The 13,082-nt window shown below is 41.1% G+C and overlaps 1 protein-coding gene across 2 annotated transcripts in view; it reads left to right on the forward strand.

Moving 5' to 3' along the window:
* MAPK6 (mitogen-activated protein kinase 6) overlaps nucleotides 1–13,082 on the forward strand; it is a 36,204-nt gene that overhangs the window by 794 nt on the left and 22,328 nt on the right. Inside the window, exon 1 of one of the 2 annotated variants that reach the window (XM_029239136.1) lies at nucleotides 304–602. The exons of the other annotated variant lie outside the window; for it this stretch is intronic. The gene's annotated coding sequence lies outside the window, so the exon portion shown is untranslated. Of the gene's footprint in view, nucleotides 1–303; nucleotides 603–13,082 lie in introns of those variants that run through there. 2 annotated transcript variants of the gene reach the window in all.

The following is a 13,082-nucleotide window of genomic DNA, read 5'->3' on the forward strand; positions in this document are numbered from 1 at the left end:
CTGCAGTGCGACCGGCGCGCCCCTCCCACCCGGCACGCCCCTCGCCGGCCGCGGTTCCGGGCCCGGCCGCGACTGCCCGCCCCGGGGCCCCGCTTTCTGGCTACCGCACCGCCGCCCGCGCCCGGGTCAGCGGGTTCGAAGCCCGGCCCGGCCTCGCCGGCGGGCCCGGGGCGGCGGCCGGGAAGGGCGGCCCGTCCCGGGAGCGTGAGGTGGCGCGGAGTCTCGCCTTCCTGGCACGCTGCCTTTCGAAATGCTCCCGCGTCTCCTCCCCCATCCCACTCGGGTGACTCGGCCTCAGCTGACTCCGGCCGGGCAAAGTCTCCAGTGTACTAGGCAAATTGCGTAGCGCGCCGCTCACCCGGCTCGGCTCAGAGCCCTGAAGTCCTCTGCCTGAGTTGAGTGTGGCCGTAAAGGAGGTACAGAAAAAGTCGTCTGAATCGGAATTCCTAACTTCCTCCTACTCTACTACACCCTTGCCTGAGCTGCGTTCGGGACGTGGAGCGGTGGTGGTCCATGAAGGTCCCCAAATGAAAACTTGTTTTGTCAGTTCAGTGAAAAGGGGCCTCCTCGCTCCGCTGTGCATTTTTCCCTGACTTGGTGAGGTGCGTTGAAAACTAAGGGCGTTTTGGCCGCCTTTTGTTCCTTGGCTTAGTAAGACTGGTTCAGGTGTTATGTGGGAGCGCCCCGGAGCAGGATATTTTTGATTCCTTTCCTGTTTTATTTTTTCCTTTGCTCGCTCATTGGAAAAGGTCCAGTAAAGGGAAACTGGTGAGGTAGAATTAGAAGCCTAGAGCATTTGCAGCAAAATTCATGTTCTTTCCTTCAATGCTAAAAATGCTCCCCAAAGTCAGTCTGAGTGTTAACTTTTTTACAGGTACAAGATGGTTTGTCAAGGGAAACAAATTAACAGGGGACAAAATGGAGCGAAAACAGCTTCAGAGTAGTTTTCTGATTGTTTGATTTGTCTAGCCGTGTCATTTTTTTTTTTTTTCCTTTTTCGGTACGCGGGCCTCTCACTGTTGTGGCCTCTTCCGTTGCGGGGCGCAGGCTCAGCGGCCATGGCTCACGGGCCCAGCCGCTCCGCGGTATGTGGGATCTTCCCGGACCGGGGCACGAACCCGTGTCCCCTGCATCGGCAGGCGGACTCTCAACCACTGCGCCACCAGGGAAGCCCTAGCCGTGTCATTTAAACTTCTGATTGGACACATTCTCTCTAACGTTGGGAAACTGAGATGGTCTGACTAGAAGAATGAGTAGTCTGAGCTAGAAGAATGAAGGGACCAAACAGGACTGGGCCCTGAAAGGGAACTGCCTCTAGAGTTTCTTCTTAGCAGTGTCAGATATTTATGTTTGAAATATAATTTCTAATTGGGTGGCAGAGACTTTACACTTCTTTAACGGGTCGTTGTTCAAACATGTTTACATGTGCCAAGGAGCGTGGAGTCCTTTTCCATATATGCGTTACATCACTTAATAAGAATTGCCTTGTGAAACTTGGTAAAATTGCTTATTGGTGTCCTAAATTCAGTAATTGCAGTCATCTAGGAAATATGCCAGATTTGAGCAGGATACGTTTTAATCACCTAAGTATTACTGTTCAGAAAAAACTCTGGGAAATGGAGAATTATTTAGAAAAACCATTATATATCACCATATTTTGCAGTTCATTTATTTGCAAAAGAGGATTAAAAGTGTTTGCTACTTTCTGTGATTAAGAAGGAATCCAGAGAAGATTGAAGATCAGTTAATTTTGCAATAGGAAAAAAGCACATGTTCTAATGACAAATGTTAGTACTGAAAGTGTTGCAGCATTTTGCATAAGTTCATTTAAGCATCGTGAGAATTCATAACTGACAAAATAGGAAGGTTTGCTGACTCAGGGTACATTGCTGAAGGGGATGGGGTCGGGTAGGAGGAAGCTTAGAAGTGCTGCAAGTTTTGAGTTGGGTGATGACTCATCCTGCCCACGGACTGCTACGTGGCCTTTTTTTTTTACACACTGTATTTTTTTAAATGATAGGCTAAAATGCTCTTGTACACATTATAATTGTCTCTCTCATAGAGGAGCCACAGTTTCTGTAAAAAAGTAATGGCTTCTTAAATTGCATTTTAAAAGGATATCATTTATCCTGCAGGTGGAATTTTGTAATATTTGTTGAGAGGAAAGGTAAAATTAATTGCTGGTCAGTTGCTGCAATTAAATATTTGATACTAGCAGTTCCTTGGTTATTATTGAGAGAGATTTCTTATGGATTATTTACAAAGGACAGATAGTACTTTTATGGTGTGGATAGAAATTAACCTTTTGTTTTCATTGGTAATGTAAAAGTTATCTTTATAATATCTAGAAATTACTGTAGTTTAAATAAGTGTTGTAAAAGCACAGCAGTGTTTAATCAGATAAAGCTCTTAATATGAACATTTCACTCTGATGGAATTATATTTAGTGCTTTCTCCTGATACACTTGAATTTGCTGTTTTAATAAAGACAACTTAGAATAGGTATTGTTATAGGCACTATTTTTTCATCAGTCTTTTTCTAAGATAAGCTGAATGTACAGCTCCAAATTTAGGACTTACATTGAAATTTGGTAATAAAATAATTTTGACCATTGTAGAAAGCCATTGTTTAGCAGGTTGGCTTAAAGTAACATTGAGGGAAAAAAGAAGATTGAGATAGCAGTTTGTTTTAAAAGTGAGAAAAAACTCCCCACTCCCAAGTTTTTCTTTGTATATATGATTTATCTTCTCAGTGATTTATTTGAAGGGGTTTGTGGGCAGTAAAGTGTATTAATGAGAATCAGATCTTTGGAGAGATTTTGGAAGAACGTTGTATGATTTATATAGGGGAGCTTTAGTAAAATTTAATTCAAACTTTAAACTGTATTTCCCACTAAAGGAAATCTAAAAATACAAATTTTAAAGTATTATAGATTTTCAAAGCATCCTGTCATTTAGAGGTTGAACATGTATTTGCAGTGTGTGTGTTTTGAGAATATAGGTAATTACCTGTCATGCTTCATTCAGAATTTATAAACAAACTGGGTGTGTTAGCCTATCTCCTTTCTATGAGGTATTGCCTTATGAAACTATGAGCCTCACCACTGCTATCCAGTTCCTTGTTTGCATTGCCTACTCTAGGGCCCGTGTTAAAATAGAAGATGCCTCAAAAGTAAATTCTTTCTGGCATTGTTGGCTTCCCCCTGTCAGCTCCTTCAGCCTGTTTTGCGGGCTGTTACATTACTCCACTGCCTCCTAGGGGTATGGGGATTTTGGTCGGTTTTATTGCTCAGAGCCCTGACTGAGACTTCATAAAAACAATAATGTAATTGTAGTTACTTTTTTTTCCTGGGAGTTGCTTGTCATGTGGAGGTGATGCATTTAGAAAGGTTTGTCTTATATACATGTCAGCCTTTTAAATCCATTTCTGAAAAGTAGTACCGAGACTGATTGTCTGTAGCAAATCGCATTTTCCCATTGATATTCATTTAAATTTGATATTTTTTTAATGGGGAAAAATGGTATCACAAAAATTATTTGTTAGAATCCTAGCATTTACTTCAGGGAAGAGACTGCCTCTTCAAGAGTATGAGAAATCTGTGTGCATTTAATTCTATACAACCATAAAACTATAAAATGTTAGTTTTTATGGAGGGGTCATGGGTATTATCTTCCCCCAGGTACATCATTTGACAGCTAAAAAAACTGAGGCCCAGAGAAATCTAAGACCTTGTTACTCACAGGGTGATTTCTGGGCAAGCAGTATTAGCAGCACCTGGGAATTTGTTGGAAGTGCAGAATCTCGACCCCATCTCAAGACTTACTGTGTTAGAACCTGCAGTTTAACTAGATTCTCAGGTGATTCAAATGCACATTCATTTCTGGAAGCATTGCTAAGTAACCATACATAAGTTGCCCAGCTGGTTAGTGACTGATTTGGAAAACTCAGGTCTTCTGAGTTGCTCTTTCCTTTGGCCCTCCTGAAAAAAAAGTCAAAAGGAAGATTGAGGATCTAATCACTGTCCAGTAGAACTTTCTGTGATGATAGAAATGTTTTATTCTCTGCTGTCCAATGAGATAACCACTAGCCACATGTGACTGTTGAGCATTTGACAGGTGGCTAGTGCACCTGAGGAACTGAATATTTAATTATATGTAATTTTAATTAATTTATACTTAAATAGCTGCATGAAGTTAGTGGCTACCATATTGGACAGCACAGATTTAGATGATCTTTGCCCACACTAAATTTAAAATAGTCTAAGCTGTAATTTAATAACTGATTAGGCTTTTAACGTATAATTTTCTTCTAACAGATTTTTTTGAAGGAAAAAAATTTAATCTTTCTCCTTGATTCTTGAGAAAAGTATTAGGTACTTATTAAATAGACACGTTATAAAAGCAATTGATAACTTATGAAAATATGCAATTTATTTTAAAGCTATGATGCGTATGAATTTATGGCATGGTGAGTGTGATCCTAAGATGTACAGTTTGATAAGTTTTGACAAATGTGTCGAGTTCAGAGTTCATATAACATTAAAATATAAAATATTTTTATCACCCCTAAAAAAAAAAATAACTGATTAGGCGTAATTTAATAATTTCCCTCTTCATTTACAAATTGGAGAGATGGTAGGTTTCTAACTACCTGCCTTTCTAATATGCCCAGATATTATTTTAGTAGTTATTATAAAACAATGCCAATTATCTGATTGATACTCCTGTGTTCAGTAATGTAGACACTCAAAGTTGCAAGAATATGCATTTTCCCATTTGTCTCAATAAAGATATTTTCACTTGGATTTAAAAATATTAAAAATAACCTGAGTAAATATTCCTTAATTATCTTGCAGATAGCATTGAGGGGACAGTTTTGCCTCTGGCCTAGTACCTCCAGGCTTTTTTCCACTTGTTGATAAGCTGCCAGATTGATCTGCCATTTGTTATGTTATTTCCAGGCATAGAAACATTGAGTGGTTCTTAACCTCCCACCTTATGCAGTGGTAAGATTCTAACCCTAGAGTAAGTCAGAGTGGCCTGTGTCCAGATCTTGATATTTACTATATGTGTGATTTCAGTGAACTTGATTTACCTCTCGGAGCAAAAGTGTTCATATTTGTAAAATGTGACTTACAAGGTGTTGGTTCTGAGTAACAGAAGTAGTTGGTTTTAGAAAGTGCCTGTCGCTTAATAGATAGTAAATTTGAATTACCTTCCCTTCCCCTTGTGATTAGCTTTTTATTGCCTTCTGTATTTAGTCTTATGTTTAAGATTCCAACCAAACTTAAGGGATATTCTGATTTTAAGTCTTGTTGGTTCCCACCGATTACATGGCTTCCTGCCTTGCTTCATTCTTGTTATACCCCTTGTACATTCCTCCACTTGTGCTCTAGATTCCTTCTCTTGACTTCTTAAGGACTCATTTCTTGCCTGCATCTTGAATTTTGCCCTTTCTATTGGGCCATCTTTATTGGTATACAGATGTGCTCTAGAGCTATGCTGTCCAATATAGCCACTAGCCACATGTGGCTAATTAAACAAAAATTAATTTTAAAAAATTCAGTTCCTCAGTCATACTAGCTATGTTTCAGTTGCTTGGTAGCCATGTGTAGCTATTGACTCTGTATTGGACAGTGCAGATATAGAATAGAAATCTGTTATAAACCCTCTCCTGATTCCACATTCTTCTCTAGTTACTGCTTCATTTCTCTGATCCTGTTTCAAGCAGATTTTCAAGAACTGTCTTTGTGTGCTCTCTCCACTTTCATTTGCTCTTCAACTCCAGACTGGTTTCTATCACCATCTCACCACTGAAAGTACTCTAGTCAAGGTTACCAGTGATATCCATTTACCAGTTCTATCCTAAAGGATCTTGCAGCAGCATTCAGTATTATTGACCACAGTTTTCTGCCTATTCGCCTGCTTCTCTTAGTTTATGGGACATATTCCTGTATTCCTCCTACCTCACACTTTGTCATACTTTTTTTTTTTTTACAGGCTTCTCTCTCCTCTCCTACCTCTAAGTATTGGCATATCCCAGAGGTTAGTCCTGGACTTTTTTCCCCCCTTCTCTTGATTCTTTCCATAGGAGGTCTCATTCAATTTAGTTTTTTAAATACTATCTATATGTGAATAATTCTCAAGTGTTTGTTTCTGGTTTAGACTTCTCACCTAAATAGACTTAATATGTCCAAAATAAACCTCTTTCTCCCATATTGTTCTCCAAGTCTTCCCCATCTCAGTAATTGTCACCTAGGAGTTATCCTTAAAACCTATTTTTCCCTTTATCCACCATATCTAATCCATCATCACGTTTTCTTGGTCTCCAAAATATGATTTTGATTTCTCCTGTTTTACATCTTCATTTCTACCAGCCTAATCTCAGTCGCCATCATCTCATGTGGCCTACTGAAATAGCTTTTAACTGGTCTCTGCTTTCACTTGACCATCTTCTTCAGTGCATTCGAACCTCCTGGTAGCCAGAATCATCTTTTAAAAATGGAGATGAAACAGGGCTTCCCTGGTCGCTCAGTGGTTGAGAGTCCGCCTGCCGATGCAAGGGACATGGGTTTGTGCCCTGGTCCGGGAAGATCCCACATGCTGCGGAGCGGCTGGGCCCGTGAGCCATGGCCACTGAGCCTGCGCGTCCGGAGCCTGTGCTCTGCAACGGGAGAGGCCACAGCAGTGAGAGGCCCGCGTACCGGAAAAAAAAAAAAAAAAGAGATGAAACCATGCCAGTTGTCTGCTTAAAATCCTTCAGTAGCTTTCTTAGTTATAAAATTCAGAATCCTGCCTCACGTGTTTGCCATCAGTCCCTGCTCCCTTTGCTCAGGACGCTGTCGCATCTTTTCTTTTCCTCCAGAATACCAAGTTATGTCCTGCTCTAGGTTGTATTTACTTTTTCCTCTGTTTGGAACACTCTTTTCCCATCTCTTAGCAACACTGGTTGTGTCTTACTATTCAGGCTTCAGTTCCTTAGATGGCCATTTCCAAGTCACCCAGTCATAGCACTTGGCCAAATCTGAAGTTATGTTTACTTGTTAATCTTTCCTCATTAGAATGTAAAGTCTTTGGAAGCAGAAGAACCTTAATTGTCTTATTCGCCACTGTACCAGGAAACAGTGCCTGACACATGCCAAGTGCTCAGTAAATTTTTGTGCACGATATAAAATGTTTGTTTGACTCCCTTAAACTTCTAAAGGGAAAAAGTACATTAAAGATTGCATTGTAGTCATTGTAACATGTGATTCTGAACTGGGTTTATTTAGCTCTCAATTACATTATTGGTACAATTGTAAAAACTTAAATGGGATCTGAGTACTAGATAGTAGTACTATACCAGTGTTAATTTCCTGACTTTGATGAGTATATTTTGGTTATGCAGAAGAATGTTTTGTCTATAAGAAATATACTGTACTATTAAAGGGTTGGGGGGGAATATGTAGTGTACTTGTCAGTAAATTACATTATTATTTGAGAGACAGTCATGGGCTTTGATTTGAAACCTGAGGTTCAAATTCTGGCTCTCACTGATATGTGATTTTTAATGCATTATTTAAATTCTCTAAAGATCTTAGGACCCATTTTGCAGTGTTGTTAGGAGGATTTAGTGTAAGAGTAGTATGCTTCACACATACTATGTTCTTAAGCTTGCTATTGTTTATTCAGTTCTTTTAAAATTCAACTATTAAAATTCTGTTCTCATGTTCAGTGCTGTGACTTCCTTTATAATACAAATTTTTTCATTAATTGCTTTTATAAAAGCTGATAATGTAGGATAAATATGTACCAGATAATGTTATTTATATCGTCAACTTAGAACTTTGGAGCTGTACTCCATAATGTAGTTTTTTACTTTTTTATATTTTTTTATTTATTTTGTTTTTGCGGTACGCGGGCCTCTCACTGTTGTGGCCTCTCCCGTTGCGGAGCACAGGCTCCGGATGCGCAGGCTCAGCAGCCATGGCTCACGGGCCCAGCCGCTCCGTGGCATGTGGGATCTTCCTGGACCGGGGCACGAACCTGTGTCCCCTGCATCGGCAGGCGGACTCTCAACCACTATGCCACCAGGGAAGCCCCATAATGTAGTTTTTTTAATTCTTTTTTTTTTTTTAATTTTTGGCCGCACCACATGGCATGCGGAATATTAGTCCCAGATCAGGGATCGAACCGGTTCCCCCTGCGTTGGGAGCGCAGAGTCTTAACCACTGGACTGCCAGGGAAGTCCTTAAATTCTTAAAAACTATATACTTTTAAAGTAGAAAGTAGAGCCCCTCAAAATTATTTCAATTAAAATATTTGGGAAAAAATAATAAAATGTGTATTTATCTTGAGTAACATGGTTAGTTTCTATCTTCTTTGGAAGTGTCAGTGAATCTGTGGTATGTATGTATGTACGTATGTGTGTATGTATTTATGGCCATGCGTGTGGCACGTGGGATCTTAGTTCCCAGGCCAGGGATTGAACCCATGCCCCCTGCCTAACTGCCAGGAAAGTCCCGAATCTGTGGTATTTAAATGTTAATGTATTAGTTTGTATTATTATTGATGTAAAAGTACACAACTGCTTGGCAAAATAAATCATTACTGATAATTGTTGATTTACTTAGTTTTCTTTTTCCTTCCCTTTACTCCCCATTGATGGGCATGTTAGTAAGTATACATAATGGCCAAAAAGGGACAAGGTGTTTAAAGATGACCCATGAGCCTTTCATTATTTATCGCAGTCTGTTTTGAATAATATAAACTACTTCACTGACGCTGCAAACCTTACGATTGCATGATTCAGTTTACCCCCTTCTAGCACATTGTGCTCTTATGTTTTACTTCTACATGTGCTATAACCGCTACAGTACATTATTATTTTTGCTCTAAACAATCAATAGTCTCTTAAAGACATTTAAACATGTGTTTTGTTTTGTTTTAAAGGCTTTTTGTATTTTCCAATTATTTACCCTTTCTGGGGATTTTGTTCCTTTCTGCAGATCTGGGGTTCCATTGGTGTCATTTTCCTTCACTGTAACCAACTTCTTTTAGCATTTCTTGTAGTGAAAGTCTGTTGGAGACAAGTTCTTTTCCCTTTTGTGTCTTTGAAATGTTTTTATTTCATCATTTTTGAAGTATGTTTTCCTAGATGTAGAATTCTGGGTTGATAGTTTCTTTTGGAACTTGAAAGGTGGTGTTCTGTTGTCTTCTGGCTTTCATTGTTTCTAATGATAAATCAGCCATTGTTTCTATTGTTTTTCCCTAGTATATACTTTTTCTCTTTTCCATAGTTGCTTTTAAGAGTTGCTCTTCCACCCTTCCCACCCCCCAGTTTTCAACAGTTTATGATGTGCCTAAGTATGGGTTTCTTTGTATTTATCCTGCTTGCTGTTCATTGAGCTTCCAGCTTTGTGAGTTGATGCCTTTTATCAGTTTTGGAAAGTTTTTGTCCATTTTCTCATCACATACTTCTGCCCTGTCAGCTTTCTGAACCTTGGGGCTCTCTACTTTTCAGCCTAGCTGCCAGCTCTTTGGATTGCTTGGACATTTTCTTTGCTTTTCAGTACCACCTCAGGTTTTCGTTATTTAACTCATGTTTTTGCCCATTTTCTAATGAAGAATATCTGCCTTACATTCAGAGTGACTTGGAGGGGTTTATCTCATATTCCTGTCTTGGCCTCCACCTTAAGAGGGCATCTGGGGCTTCCCTGGTGGCGCAGTGGTTGAGAGTCCGCCTGCTGATGCAGGGGACACGGGTTCGTGCCCCGATCCGGGAAGATCCCACATGCTGCGGAGCGGCTGGGCCCGTGAGCCATGGCTGCTGAGCCTGTGCGTCTGGAGCCTGTGCTCTGCAACGGGAGAGGCCACAACAGTGAGAGGCCCGCGTACCGCAAAAAAAAAAAAAAAAAAAGAGGGCATATGTCTTGTACACAGTGGAGACCTATATGCTTCATGAGATTTTCTCTCAGCTTTCCGGCCTTGACTTCAGACTTGTGCCCTTAGTGAGGACCCATGGGGAAGAATTGGCAGGTGGGGCTTGTAACTGGTTCCTCTGAATTCTAATCTGTTACCTGAATCCACATTCAGCTAGTAAAATTTGTTTATAAATTTGGCTGGTTTCTTCTTAGTCCTGTTAGTGGAAAATTTCTTGTTTTCTTGCCACTTTGCTAGGAATGAGAATAGCCATGGTCTCTTGTCTTATGAAGAGCTCGACAGTTTCTGGAACTTAATTTATTTAGAGTTCTTTGCATCCTTTCTGGTGTTTTTTAAAAATTTATTTGTTTATTTTTGGCTGCATTGGGCCTTTGTTGCTGTGCACGGACTTTCTCTAATTGCGGTGAGCGGGGGCTTGTCATTGTGGTGGCTCCTCTTGTTGCGGAGCATGGGCTCTAGGTGCACGGGCTCCAGTAATTGTGGCTCACGGGCTCACTAGTTGTGGCTCAAGGACTCGAGAGTGCAGGCTTAGTAGTTTGGCACACAGGCTTAGTTCCCCGCGTCATGGGGGATTTTTCCGGACCAGGGCTCGAACTTGTGTCCCCTGCATTGGCAGGTGGATTCTTAACCACTGTGCCACCAGGGAAGTCCCCTGATGTTTAAAAACAAAACAAAACAAAAAAACTACAATTTTGTAGCTTATTCAGCTTATCAAGGTTTATAGGATAAGAGTGATGGTGTCTTGCAACTTTCTGCATTCTAATCAGGAGTGGAAATCCTGAGCCTTTCACTAAACTTAAAACATTTTGGAGCTGGAAGAGACCATAAAAATCACGTAGTTTAGCTCCATCATTTTCCTGATGAGGAACTAAGATGTAGAAATCTGAGATGCTTTGACTAAGCTAATTTAGCCACAGATCCTGGACTAGACTTCAGATCTCTTCATGTTTCTTTGTTTTTGTTTTTAGTATGGGGTTAGTGAAATCAGACAGGAATTTTTCAGCAGTGCCAAACCATAGTGTGAATCTGAAAGGAAACTTACATGATTTTTTATTTTGCAAGCTTTGTTCAGGTCCGGAGAAAATGAGAAACAAAGGAGGAAAGATATTCCAGAAAAGTTATATGCCATTCTGAATCATTTTTTTAAAATTTGGGGGGGCTTCCCTGGTGGCACAGTGGTTAAGAATCCACCTGCCAATGCAGGGGACACGGGTTCGAGCCCTGGTCCGGAAAGATCCCCCATGACGCGGGGAACTAAGCCTGTGTGCCACAACTACTGAACCCACGTGCTATAACTACTGAAGCCCGCGTGCCTAGAGCCCATGCTCTGCAACAAGAGAAGCCACCGCAATAAGCCCGCGGACCACAACCAAGAGTAGCCCCCGCTTGCCACAACTAGAGAAAGTCCACGCGCAGCAACAAAGACCCAACACAGCCAAAAATAAATAAATAAAATTAAAAATTAAAAAAAGGATATCTCTTAAAAAAAAAATGTTGGGGACTCTCTAACCAAGCATGTGGTTGTCTCCATTTGATGAGGGTCCAGAAATGTTTTGTGTGGTCTTGCACAATGTGGCCTTCTTCAGACCCTCACCAGGGTTAGCTCAAAAGTGACAGCTGTTATATTTGATGTATAGTCTGGAAAGCTGTGGTGCTAGATGCCATAGACCCTACTAGGATGGAGTAAAGAACAGTAAAATCAGAGTAATGTCAGGGTCTTGCATATCTTCATGATACCTACTTGGCTATCATATAGGCTAGTAGGACTTTTTATAGAATCCTACTCATCTGGTTATATAGGATGCTATTTCAGTGGCGCAGTCCCTCTCCACTACCTCAGCAAAACAAACCAGGAGCTATAACAAAGCTGAAGTGTTTTTGTTTCTTCAGTCTGAGTGGGTTGAAATCAGTTGCTTTCTTCAGATGTTGGCAGACCTATGTGTTCACCATAGGGTGAGGCTCTTGGGGGAATGCATGGAAAGGAAAGTACCATATTTAGGAGTCATCACTGATGTTCCCACTTGGTAGATCAGAATGTGATCAGATTTTGAAAAATTGAGGGTAGAGCTTGTCCAAAACTTTCTACTATCAAGTAGAATATGTTATTTACATTAATTCATTCAGTAGTTTTTAAGGTGCTTACTAAGTACCAGGAGCTATGATCAGAAAATGTCAGTAAAGCTACTTAGTTCCAAACCTTTTATTTTATTTTATTTTATTTTATTATTATTTTATTTATTGGTACTCGGGCCTCTCACTGCTGTGGCCTCTCCCGTTGTGGAGCACAGGCTCCGGACGTGCAGGCTCAGCGGCCATGGCTCACGGGCCCAGCTGCTCCGTGGCATGTGGGATCTTCCTGGACCAGGGCACAAACCCGTGTCCCCTGCATCGGCAGGCGACTCTCAGCCACTGCGCCACCAGGGAAGCCCCAAACCTTTTATTTTAAAATACAGCTACAACAAAGGGGAAGGGAGTGGTGCCGTAGAAAATGAAGATTATAGGATTTGAAGATTAGAGATTAGATGAGATTGGGGGTGGATGGCCAAAGACAAAGGAAGGAAAATGCTATCAGAAAAGAGAAGAGAGCAAGAAGGCCTAATGGGACAGGGAGGAATGTACTACAATGGAGTCTGTTGTTACTGTGATGCTCTAGGAGTGAATATGTGCTCCATGAGGTTTTTTTGTTTTGTTTTGTTTTTTGACCCCTTCTGTACCTTAATGCCTAAAAGAATGCCTGGCATTTGGTAAGCACTAAAGGTTTTGTTGAATAAAAATGTAGTGGATGGGGCTTCCCTGGTGGCGCAGTGGTTGAGAGTCCGCCTGCCTATGCAGGGGACACGGGTTCATGCCCCGGTCCGGGAAGATCCCACATGCCGCCGTGGAGCGGCTGGGCCCGTGAGCCATGGCCGCCGGGCCTGCGCGGCTGGAGCCTGTGCTCCGCAACGGGAGAGGCCACAACAGTGAGAGGCCCGCGTACCGCAAAAAAAAAAAAAAAAAAAAAAATGTAGTGGATGGATGGAAGAATTGAAGCTGTTTTAGTGAAAGCTGTTCAAAACAATCTAGGTTCTCTCTGTTCCATGTTGGGATTGCATTTCCCTACTGCCTTGAAGTAGGTGGGACAGTGTGACCTGCTTTGGTCAATAAAATGTGAGTAGAAGTGA

Source organism: Monodon monoceros, unplaced genomic scaffold (assembly GCF_005190385.1).
Source record: "Monodon monoceros isolate NGI ecotype Baffin Bay Population unplaced genomic scaffold, NGI_Narwhal_1 Super_Scaffold_21, whole genome shotgun sequence".
NCBI lineage: Eukaryota > Metazoa > Chordata > Mammalia > Artiodactyla > Monodontidae > Monodon > Monodon monoceros.